Genomic DNA, 11783 nt, shown 5'->3' on the forward strand with positions numbered 1-11783 from the left:
CATATGTTCTCAAGACTGAATCCTTAACTATGGGCCACCCAGTTACCATGAAACCTGAACTGCCTATCATGAGTTGGGTGTTGTCTGACCCACCAAGCCATTGATAGTATATTAGAGACAGGGATAAAGCAGGTCCTGAAGACACAAGTAAGTTAAATGAGGAGGTGGCCCAAATTCCCATGGCCCCCATTCCTGCCATATTACTTTCTCTTTCCAAACCAGAGTTATAGCCTCTTGAAGAGGTCCTGCCAGTCAATTGACTGAGGGAGAGAAAACTCAGGCCTGGTTTACAGATGGCTTTGCATGATACATAGGAACTACTCAGATGTGGACAGCTGCAGCACCACAACCCCTTTCTTGGATGTACTTAAAGGACAGCATGAGATGAAATCCTCCAGAAGTCAGAGCTTCAAGAAGTGCATCTGGTTGTTCATTTTTCTTGGAGGGTGAACTGGCCAGAGATGCATTTGTGTATTGACTCATGGCCTTTTGCTAATGGTTTGGCTGTATGGTCAAGGACTTGGAATAAGCATGATTGGAAAATTGGTGACAAAGACATCCTGGGAGGAGGTATGTGGATAGACTTTTCTGAGTGGGCAAAGAACATGAAGATACTGGTGTCCTGTGTGAATGCTCACCAAAGTGTGACTTCAGGAGGGGAAGGTTTTAATAATCTAATGGATAATATGACCCATCCTGTGGATGCAAGTCATCCTCTTTCCTCAGCCACTGTTCTCATGGCCCAGTGGGCTCACAAACAAAGTGGTCACGATGGTAGGGATGGAGATTATTCATGGGCTCAGCAACATGGACTTCCACTCACCAAGGCCGACATGGCCATTGTCATTGCTGAGTGCCTAATCTGGCAGCAGCAGAGACACACACACAATCCCCAATATGGCACCATTTCCCAAGGTGTTTAGCCTGCTACCTGCTGGCAGGTTCATTACATTGGACGACTTCCATCATGAAAGAGGCAGTGATTTGTTCCAACTGGAATAGATACATACTCTGGATATGGGCTTGCATTCCTAGCCCATAATGCATCTGCAGAAACTACCATATGTGGACTTAATGCCATATCCACCTTCATGGTATGCCACACAGTATTGCTTCTGCTCAAGGAACCCACTTCACAGAAAATGAAATACAGGAATAGGTACATGCTTATGGAATTTTCTGGTCATACCATGTACCCACCATCCAAAGGGTGCTAAGTTGATAGAATGGTGAAATGGCCTTTTGAGACCCAATTATGGTTCCAAGTAGGTGGCAACATCTTGCAAGGCTGGAGCAATGTTCTCCAGAAGGCTGTATATGCTCTGAATCCACGTCTGCTCTATGGTGCTATTTCTTCCTTAGCCAAGTGTTCTAATTTGCAAGTTGCTGGAGTGCAATATACCAGAAACAGAAAGGCTTTTAAAAAGAGGAAATTGTTCAGTTGCAAGTTTATAGTTCTAAGGTTAAGAAAATGTCTAAATCTAAGGCATCCAGGGAAAGATACCTTGGTTCAAGAAGGCTGATGAGTTTCCAAGATTCTCTCTCAGAAAAGCACATGGTGAGGTCTGCTAGCTTCCTCTACTGGCTCCTTCTTTCATAGAGTTCACCTAACGCTGTTTTCCTTCTTCACCTTCAAAGGTCTCTGGCTGCATGGCTCTTTCCAAAATGGTTTCCTCTTAATGGGCTCCAGTAAGCAACCACACCTAGAATGGGTGGAGACACATCTCCATGGAAACCATCTAATTCAGTTACCACCCACAATTTGTGGGGAGGGTCGCATCTCCATGGAAACTGTCAAAAAGCTCCCACACAGCAATATTGACTGAGGACTAAAAGACATGTCTTTTCTGGGGTCCACAAAAGCTTCAAACTGGAACACCAGGGTCACAGGTCCAGGAATCAAAGAGTGGAAATGGGAGTGGCACCAGTAACTATCACTTCTAGTGATCCACTAGGAAAATTTTTGCTTCCTATCCCTGCAACCTTAAGCTTTGCTGGTCTACAGTTCTCAGTCCAAAAGGAGGAGTGCTCCTCACAGGAGACACAACAATAATCCCATTGAACTGGAAGTTAATGGTGCCAACTGGCTACTTTGGGTTTCTCATGCCACTGAATCAACAGGAATGAAAAGGGGTTACTGTTCTTCCTGGGGTGATTGACCTTGACTATCAAGGGGAAGTAGGACAGCAATTACAGAATGGAGGTAAAGAAACATTTTCTTGGAATACAAGAGATCCCCTAGGGCATCTCTTAGTACTACCATGTCCTGTGATTAAAGTTAACAGAAAACTTCAACAACCCCAATACAGGCAGACTTCCAATGCCCAAGAAACTTCAGGAATGAAGGTCTGGGTCACTCCATGTGCTGGTTTGAAAGGAAGTGTGCTCCCTAAGAAAAGCCATGTTTTGATATAAATCCCATTTCATAGAGGTAGAATAATCCCTATTCAATACTGTATATTTGAAACTGTAATGAGATCATCTCCCTGGTTGATATGATTTAGTCAAGAATGGTTGTTAAACTGGATTAGGGGATGACATGTCTCCACCCATTTCAGTGGGTCTTGATTAGTTTCTGAAGTCCTATAAAAGAGGAAACATTTTGGAGAGAGAGATTCAGAGAGAGCAGCACCACAAAGCAGAGAGTCCGCCAGCTAGTGACCTTTGGAGATGAAGAAGGAAAACGCCTCCCAGGGAGCTTCATGAAACCGGAAGCCAGAAGAGAAAGCTAGCAGATGACGGCGCCATGTTCGCCATGTGCCCTTCCAGCCGAGAGAGAAACCCTGACTGTGTTCGCCATGTGCCTTCTCATTTGAGAGAGAAACCCTGAACTTCATCGGTCTTCTTGAACCAAGGTATCTTTCTCTGGTTGCCTTTGATTGGACATTTCCATAGACTTGTTTTAATTGCGACATTTTCTAGGCCTTGGATCTGTAAGCTAGCAATTCATTAAATTCCCCCTTTAAAAGCCATTCCATTTCTGGTATATTGCATTCCAGTAGCTAGCAAACTAGAGCACTCCATCTAGCAAAGAACCATAGCCAGCTGAAGTGTTCACTGAGAGTAAAGTGAATATGGAATGAGTAATAGAAGAAGGTAGTGACAAATATGAACTACGACCATGAGATCAGACATAGGCGCTGAGGGCTGTGATTGTATGAATATTTCCTCGCTGCTTTGTTATGAGCATGTTTCCCTTTGTACATAAGCAAATGTCTTGTTTTCCTCTTATCTTAGGACATGAGTTGTATTGTGGATACGAAGTTTAAGAGTGAATGTTACCTAAGGACTTGCACCCTATTCTGGAGAAAAGAAGTGCATTTCCAGTTGTATACAGTATAGTTAACTGTTGTTAGGTGAAACATATATCTGTTACTGTATTCCTTTTGTAATTAAGCATGTTCCAAGGTGATGTGTATAGCTCCCAAGTTGACAAGGGGTGGACCATGGTGGTTAGGATCTGCTGTAACTTGGCCAAATGATTATGACTAGTTGTCTGGTCAGGTAAGCACTGGCCTGCCCATTGCTGTGAGCCAGGATGCTTCCTGGCTAAACTGGAAGGCTGGTGTATTAAGTCATCAGTGATTTGATTGCATCTGTGGCTGACTACATCTGAGATCAATTAAGGCATGTCTCTCACAAGGTAATCTAATCATTTGAAGGATTTTAAGGAAGAAGAGAGACACTTCCACAGCTTCCTCAGACAGCAAGCTTCTCCTGTGGAGTTTCCTTCATCAGAGCTGCCAGCTGCACAGCCCATCCTGTGGATTCTGGACTAATCCATTCCCACAGTTGCATGAGACACTTTTATAAATCTCATATTTACAGATATTTCCTGTTGGTTCTGTTTATTTAGAGAATTCTGACTACACAGTTTGCAATATGCCTTAAAGATCAAGTGGGACTCCTTCAAGTTACTTTTCCTTCTTATGAAAGAAATCAAGGTCCCTTAATGTTCCAAATAATATTGGTAATTAACTTTTCCAATTCTGCAAATTATCCTGCTGCAATTTTCATTGGTAAAACCTTGAATCTGTAAATCAGTTTTGGTATAATTGACATGTTCACAATATTTATTCTTCCAATCTATGGACACAAAATATCCTTTCATTTACTTTGGTCTTCTTTGATTTCTTTTAGCAATGCTTTGTAGCTTTCTAAATCCAGGAACTTCACATTCTTCGTTAAGTTTATTCCAAAGGTTTTTATTCTTCTAGTTGATTTTGTAAATGACATTTACCATTGATTCTTCAAGAATCAATATGAGCATGTGGTTCTTCTTGATTTGTTAATGTGGTATATTTCATCAATTGATTTTCTCATGTTGAACCACCTGGCATATGTGGGATGAAGCCACTTGATCATGGTGTATATAATCTTTTAATGTGTGGTTTGATTCAATTTGCAAGCATTTTGGTGAGTATTTTTACATCTATGTTCATTAGATATTTTAGTCCATCATTTTCTTTTCTTGTAGTGTCTTTATCTGGTTTTGGTACTGTGGTGATTTTGGCTTCATAGAAGGAGTTATGTAAAGTTTCCCCTTCTTCAGTTGTTTGACAGCATTTGCTCATGATTGTACTAATGCTTCTTGGAGTGATCAGTGGAACTCACCTGTGAAGCCATCTGGTACAGCATTCTTCTTGGTTGGGAAGTGTTTGATGACCCTTTCAATCTCTTTATGGTGGTTGGTTTGTTGAGATATTCTACTTCTTCTGGAGTCAGTGTGAGTATTTTGTGTGTTCCTAGAAAATGTTCAGTTCAATTTAAGTTGTCTAGTTTGCTGGTGTACATTTGTTCCTACTACCCTCCTATGATCCTTTTATCTCGGTGCATTAAGCGCTAATGACCCTCCTCTCATTACTGATTTTGTTTATTTGCATCTTTGCTCTTTTTTTCTTTGTCAGTCTAGCTAAGGGCTAGATCTTCTCAAAGAACCAACTTTTGGTTTTGTTGACCAATTTTTTCTTGTTCTCAATTTCCTTTATTTATGCTCTAATCTTTGTAATTTCTTTCTTACTGCTTGCTTTGTGTTCAGTTAGCTGTCCTTCCTCTAGTTCCTATGGGTCTGTACTTAGGTCATTGATTTTAACTCTTTCTTGCATATAATATAGGTATTTAATGCTATAGATTTACCTCTCAACACTGCCTTTGGGGCATCCCATAAGTTTTGATAAATATATTTTGGAGCACCCTGGTTGGACGCATATATATTGATGATATTGATATTGATATTGTTTATTGATGGATTGCTCCTTATATTAATGTATTATCTGTCCTTTTTTGTCTCTTGTATTTAAAGCCTACATTGTCCAATATTAGTATAGCTACCCCAGATTGTTTTTCATATGCTTCGTGTCAAAAATCTTTTTCCAGCCTTTCACTTTCATCCTATTTGTATCCTTGTGTCTCAGATGAGTACTTTGTAAACAGCAGGTATAAGACTCATATTTTTCTGTAAAGGCAGTGTTGAATCCAACCATTTTATCCTGTGGTCTTTATATGTCATATCTTATTTTATCTCTCATGCTACCATTTTGTTAACCTTACTGATAGTCTTCATTTCTACACTCACTCAAGCCTCTCTCTCCTTTTCTTTCCTTTCAGCTTGCAGGACTCTAGGAGGGCAGATATCTTGTTAACAATCTCCCTCAACTTCTGCCTATCTGAGAATATCTTACTCTCCTTTATTTTGAAGGAATAGTTTGCTCAATAGATAATTCTAGGCTGTTGTTACAGTTTGCAAGCTGTCAGAATGCAATATACCAAAGTTGGAATGGTTTTATACAAGGGAAATTTTAAAGGTTGGAAATTTACAGTTCTAAACCTACTAAAAATGTCCAAACTAAGTATCCTCGAAAAGATACCTTAATTCAAGAAGGCTGATGAGTCAGGAACACCAGTTTCAGCTGGGAAATCATGTGGCTGGCATCTGCGTGTCCCTTGCTCCTAGCTCCATTGTTTTCAGCTCCTGTTCTGTAAAGTTTCCTCCTTTTGCTTCTCTAGGGCTGGCTTTCATCTCTTGGTTTCCCTTGGCTCTCTGCAGGTTCTGGCTTGCTTAACATCACACGGAAATTTCTACTGGGCTCTGAGCATCCCCCAACATTTGTGTCTCTCTTCTCCAAGTGTCAACATCTGTGTCAGCTCTATGTCAGCTCTGAACTCTCTCCAAAATGTTTCCTCTTTTAAAGGGCTCCAGTAAACTAATCAAATGTTCTGCCCTAAGGTATGGAATCAGGATTAAAAGAAATAGTTGCTCCCTGAAGATTGGCTCAGGATTCAAACATGGCTTTTCTGGGAAATATAATACATTCAAACCAGCGCAGCTGTCAATTTTTCTCTTTCAGTATCTTGAATAAATTGTACCACTTTCCTCTTGGTGGTACCACTAATAAATTAGTGATTTCTCTTATCAAGTATCCCTTGTATGCAATGAATGCTTTTTTCTTTTACTGCTTTCAGAATTATCTCTTTATCTTTGGCATTTGACATTCTGAAGTAGGTCTTGAGGAGGTCTATTTGCATTTATTCATTCTGAGGTACATTGTGCTTCATGGAGCTGGGTATCAATGCCTTTGATAAGAGTTGGGAATTTTTAACCTTTATTTCCTCAAATATTTTTTTCTGTCCCCTCTCTCTTCTCTACTCCTTCTGGGACACCTATGAATGCATCTATTTGCATGCTTCATGTTTTCAAACAGTTCCCAGAAATCCCTACTCAGCTTTTCCCTTTCTTTTCTTTATCTGTTCTTTTGTCTCTTTGAATTCACTGTCTTCCAGCTCACAGCTCCATTCTTCTGCCTGTTCAAGTCGGCTGCTGTGTGCTTCTAGCGCATTTTTCATTTCTTGTGCCCCATGAGATCAAACAGTTTTGATTGCATGGTTCAAATTCTTCTTTTTTAAAAACTATTTTTATTGAAAAATCTTCGCACACATAGAGTCCATACATGGTATACCATCAATGGCTCACAATTTCATCACATAGTTATGTATTCATCACCGTGATCATTTTTGGACATTTGTATCACTCCAGGAAAAGAAAAAAAAATGAAAATAGAAAAAACTCACATATCTTATAACCCTTACCCGTCCATGTCCTTGATGACCACTATTTCAATCTACCCAATTTTTTACCATTTATCCACTATTACTTATTTGTTATCCTTCTTTTTTTTACTCATCTGTTTAAGAGACTTGTTTGAACATCATTCATTAGTTCTTTCAGATTCTGTATCTCCTTTGACTTTAATTTGTTGCACAAATCTCTTAAACAGATGAGTAAAAATTGACTGAACCATATCTTATTGCTTCTTCACATGATGGGTTATAATATTTTGTGGATGTCTGGTCAATTAGATTATCTTCATGAGTTTACTCTGAAGATCAGATTCTCTCTCTTATGAGAATTTTGCTGTTGACTGGATTTGTGTTACTTCTCTTCTTCGACTCTGTATTTCTCAGTACTACCAACCATAGTTAGGCCAGTGACCCTGGAAGGCGACACACACCAGCTCCTCAGGGCCCAGTAGGAAGGTCTCCTAAAGATGCCTAAAACTCTTTAATTTGGCTCCCCAGGGAGCCCTCTTCTCTTCACCAAGAAGCATTTCAGATGTCTTCCCGGAGGTGCACGTTTTTCTCCCGCTAGCAGAGGGCACTCCTCAGCAACGTGCTCCCCTGCGCTGCCGAAGCAGTCTTACCTCCCTGCTGCTCCAGACAAAGGCATGCCCACCAGGCTGGGGTGAAACCGTCCGTGGTCCCAGCGTGCCGGCTTTCTGGACAACAGCTGACGCACTGCTAGATCTGGTCCCGCCCCCACCGCCCTTCAGTCTGGAGCTGCCCGCCCTCCAGAGACTGGAGAACGGGACTCTTTCTGCCCCAAGAGTCAGGCAGGGACGCAAGGAGCCGGGCTGGGGGCGGTACTCGCCACCTCTCGCCACAGCTTTGCTCTCTTCTTCCCGCACTTTCCCAGGTGTGGAGGAGCACTTCCTGGATCTCCAGAACCAGGATCTTTTGTCAAAGAGGGTTACTGCCTGACTCATAGTCGTTTATCCTTGAGATAAGTGAGTCCAGCGTCTTCCTAATTGACCATCGTGGAACTTTAACCTATTATATTTTGGAAGAACATCTAAGGGTGCTTCATTATCAGTCGCAATGAAGACCAAAAGGCCCCCTGGCCAAAATAGCTCAGTTGGGAGAGCGTTAGACTGAAGATCTAAAGGTCTCTGGTTCAATCCTGGGTTTCGGCAATTAGTGTTGCTTTTGCATACTTATTAGTCCTCCCTTAATAGTTGCATCAAATTGGGTTGCAACACCTTTAAGCCATTTGCAAATCCAATCAAGGTGTGTACGTAACACTGTCTCCTTTGCTGGTATATCTACTTAGGTCCTCCTTGAAGCGCTAACTAACAGAGTGCATATTTTATTCAAAGTTTCAAAACCTAGGAAATTATTGGCCCAGGAATTTCCAATATACTAATGCCAATGTGCTGGTACATTTCTGTTTTGATGCTATCTTGGTCTGCGGTGTGCAGCGGTGATTTCATCACAGTTGTGGAAATGACCTGTGGTTAAAAGAACCACTTAGTGGGTGACTGTATATACTCATGCAGCACATGCATGGAAAATCAAATTTAACAAATCAAAATTCTCAATTTCTGTCTGAATCCACTCTACCATTAAATTTCTAGATAAGGAAAGTTTTTGAACCCTGGTGAGCTTTTAAGCAATTACAACACCCCAACTTCTCTTTTTGACCAGACATCTTTGCAGTCTTGCACTCCTGTCTGGAATTTCCAAATTTTCAGTTATTTCTGTTTTGTCACCCAGGAAAAAGCAAAAATCAACACTCCTCTATGAATCATTTTGTGAATCATTCTCAAGGGGACATAGAACAGTGAAACATGAAAGCAAGTAAAGACATCAAGACTCAGTAACTATACCCCATGGTTTCCCCTCTAACTTCAGCACCTGCCTCGAAATTCTTTTGAGGGGATAATAGGTCTTTTTTTGCATTTTCAACTATTTTCTCTTCTTTTCAAATAACTGTTTCCATTTCAAAGTATCTATTTTCCCAAACAACACCTGAACACTGACTGATTCATGAGAAAATAACTTATGATACTCCAATATCAGAACTGCATCTAGTTGCAGAAGGAAAATTGGTACAAACAGAAGCAGCATCAGAGTAGGGACAGTACACAGGAACCACACTTCCTTCATTGGGTCACCTAGCACATCTGAATTCAGAAGATTGCGTTTTATTTGATTGGACAAACAATATTAATGAGTGTTTTATTGCCTAACTCAGAATAAGGCAAATATGGCATGAATGTGTTCTTCTCTAAAATTAAATGTGTAAATCCTCAGAGGATGCTGTATTAATGAATTCCTATTATAGTTTATATGTATATATGTTCCACTAGTACTGTTGATAGATTGTCTGAATTTTGCTACTGCTCTTAAATTTTTCCAAATTCCCAATGTCTTCATGACACAAAGAGATAAAATTCTAAATCCCTGAGAATCTAACAGGCATCCAGGTCTCTCCAGGAGCAACGCAAGGTAATGACCACAGAGGTTTCTGCAGTCTTTGCTGATATCGCTGTTACAGCTCAAACAGCCAAGATGCCGCCACCTCTCCCTATGTACACACGCAGTAAAGCAGACACACACACACGTGCACACTTTAGTGTTTGTGTGTGACACTTACCTAATTCTCTCCTTCTGTGAATCCTATTTCTCCACATTCCCTGTCCTTATTCTACAAATCCCATGAGCCAATCACAGAACTACATCTGCAGGCAAATCATCTTCTGCCAATTTCAAAGGGACGCAGTGTTATCTTATGATTAATGACAGACACTCATATAACAGTCAAAGTAAAGGAAAGAGCTGTTAATAGGCACTAGAAAGCTGGTGCCAGGAGAGGGTTTTCCTCGGTCTCAGGTACTTCAAAGAACACCAGCTCACTCATGACAAATCCCAGAGTTCAGAACAGCCCAGAGAAAGCTGGTTTGTGTTTCCTTCTAACTTGAGAATGGGTCTCCTATCCCCAAATGTCAAGGCTCACTCTTCAGCCTTCACCCCCCTTCACATGTGCGCTCCTCCCGGTCATCGCACACCCATGGCTGGAGGCCAGAGTCCTGGGCGGAGCGCACCTGTAACCACATCCTCACAGGTGTGTCCCCTGAGCACTCATGGGTCAGAGCCACGAGTCCTCCCCCCTCCCAGGCTTCCTTCCTTCCCCAAAGAATCTGTAAAACCTCCTTTTCTGCACTTTCTCCTCCTTGGCTTCTCTTTTTAACAAAGGCTTCTTCCAGTGTTTCCTCTTGTCATTTAGTCCTCCGTCTATTTGCCTTCGGCTTCCTGCTCATAATTCAGACCTTCTCTCCGTCCTGGAAGCTGCGCTTTCGCTCATGCCTTGTGCATTTCTCTTCCGGACGATGTCAGGGCCCCTGAGTCAGCGGGTGCCTAGAGCACAAGAGCAAAGACCCTGCCCAGGAAACGGCGAGTGCATCTTCCCCTGGGATTCTTCTCAGCGCCGCGTTCCTCCGTCAGATCGGCCCCCAGCATTCGGGCTCAGGACACCGTAACCATCGTGAAGGGCTCCGGGAGGGAAAAGCCGAAGTCAGTAGCTTTCTCTCTCGGGCTGAGGTTTCTGGGGACACAGAAAGAAGTGAAAACAGACTTTATTCCGTGCCACCCATCACAGCAGCCGAGATTACAGCAACTCACCGCGTTCACGCCACTGTGGACCCTTCCTGTGGGATGATCTGACTCGGTCTCAAACGCTTTGCCTTCCATTACCAGCCCTGCATTAAAAAATTCAGTTCCTTCCACTGCTTCGTCGGTATCTCCTTCTCCGATAAGCGTTTTTCGGACGGTTTGGGTGAGGGGGTGTAGCTCAGCGGTAGAGCGCACGCTTTGCATGCGTGAGGCCCCGGGTTCGATCCCCGGCACTTCCATACCTCATGTAGTTTTACATTATCTTCCGAACTCAAAGGAAAACAGTGCTATTTTCATTTCTGTATTGTGCCTGCGCACATGGAAAGTAAAAATATACCCTTAGATTTCTTTAAATGTCCGTGCTGTTCGCCGCGCGCTCCAAAGATGACTGAAGCAGCAGAGCAGGGCAAGAGCGCAGGGTGGGAAAGAGCGCGTCTCAGCACAGTCTCTGCAACACCAAAGCCACATCCACGCGCCCTTACCGTGGCTGCTGTCTGTACTATCATTAAGGAGATGTAAAGGCGGAAAGGACACGGGGAGGGCCGCTTAGTTTGTCTTGGTTCTTTTTGTTTCCTGGGGATTGGAGAGAGGGTGATTAGGCAAGCAGAGAAGGCTGTCCACTCCACTGATTCCTCTTCCTGTCCCCACCTATTGACCTGCACAGGGAGCACCGCCCAGAGCTCGGTCCATAAAGAGGCAATGACGGCTGTGAATCCCGAGGTTTTCTCGGGGCAGGATGCTGGATAAAGAATCCAAGAGTGTCGAGCCATTACAGGCTACCACACAGCAAAGTAAGAAATAACTATGGATCACACATTCCCAAATGATATTCCATAATGTCCACATTCTTGTAATTTCTCACATTTTCCTCATTGTTTTAACTCTATATAAATCGATGCCAGGGAATCTCAGCATCTAACAGAAACCTTCTATGAAGCACGGAAAGGTTTATCTGTCATAGTGGAAAGTGGGTGCAAAGTAACTGTGACTATCACAGGTGTGCTGAGTGCTTCCACTGGTGAAGAAGAGTCACTTCCTCTGCTCTTGCTGGTCCAATC

General features: G+C 42.4%; 2 non-coding genes across 2 annotated transcripts; both read left to right on the plus strand.

Moving 5' to 3' along the window:
- Window positions 1-8173: 8173 nt before the first annotated feature.
- On the plus strand, window positions 8174-8246 carry TRNAF-GAA (transfer RNA phenylalanine (anticodon GAA)). Its single transcript has one exon. It is a non-coding gene; the product is annotated as a tRNA-Phe (tRNA).
- A 2646-nt stretch (window positions 8247-10892) lies between these two features.
- TRNAA-UGC (transfer RNA alanine (anticodon UGC)) lies at window positions 10893-10964 on the plus strand. The gene has a single exon. It is a non-coding gene; the product is annotated as a tRNA-Ala (tRNA).
- Window positions 10965-11783: the final 819 nt, after the last annotated feature.

This window comes from Tamandua tetradactyla, chromosome 5 (genome assembly GCF_023851605.1).
Source record: "Tamandua tetradactyla isolate mTamTet1 chromosome 5, mTamTet1.pri, whole genome shotgun sequence".
Taxonomy (NCBI): Eukaryota; Metazoa; Chordata; class Mammalia; order Pilosa; family Myrmecophagidae; genus Tamandua; species Tamandua tetradactyla.